Source organism: Penaeus monodon, chromosome 21, assembly GCF_015228065.2.
Source record: "Penaeus monodon isolate SGIC_2016 chromosome 21, NSTDA_Pmon_1, whole genome shotgun sequence".
NCBI classification, from domain to species: Eukaryota; Metazoa; Arthropoda; class Malacostraca; order Decapoda; family Penaeidae; genus Penaeus; species Penaeus monodon.
The window spans coordinates 19,149,129-19,149,850 of NC_051406.1; positions in this window are offsets into that span (position 1 = coordinate 19,149,129).

Consider the following 722-nt stretch of genomic DNA (forward strand, 5'->3'; position numbering starts at 1 on the left):
GACTAGGAAATCAATTAACAGAAAAAATAAATCATATACGGATAGAAACGCCAACAGAATAATTAATAAATAGGAAATCTAATATAATTAGATTTAAAAAATATATATATATAAAGTAAATACTAATAATGGTAATAAAAAGCCGACACAGTATAGCACAAAAAAACGTACACTATTCAGTGCATGCAACGTGCATTGACACAGAAGGAAGGCGACATTCCCTCCCTTTCGTATTGCAGTGTCGTTGCAAACACAAGTAATTCACTAGATGAAAAGTAAGGTAATTGCGTATATCATAATACTGAATTAACGTATGACCTCCTGGTATGGCACGTAATCGAATACGAATACTCTCTTATATTAACAAAATTGATGAGCCATTATCATCAGATGACATAGCAACGGAAGGTCTAACAATCCGAATCATCTTGTTTTCCATTGCGTTGGTCGCGTTCGAAGCCACCTCGACGGAGAAAGTCACATCATGCATGACGAAGAAAAGCACTGCTGACAGACACACAGACACTCCTTTGCCGATTGTCAGACGAAAGGCGACGAAAATAATCTCTTGGGAAAGGCTGTCATCTCTGGGCCGCCCAGGAACCCGGTCGTCGTCTCCCGGAACGTCACTGTGGAGAGGGATTGGCGAAATACGCGGGAAGTGGGGCAGGAAACGAGCGATGTGTATACTTAGATACACGGTTATACGTCATCTTCACCGC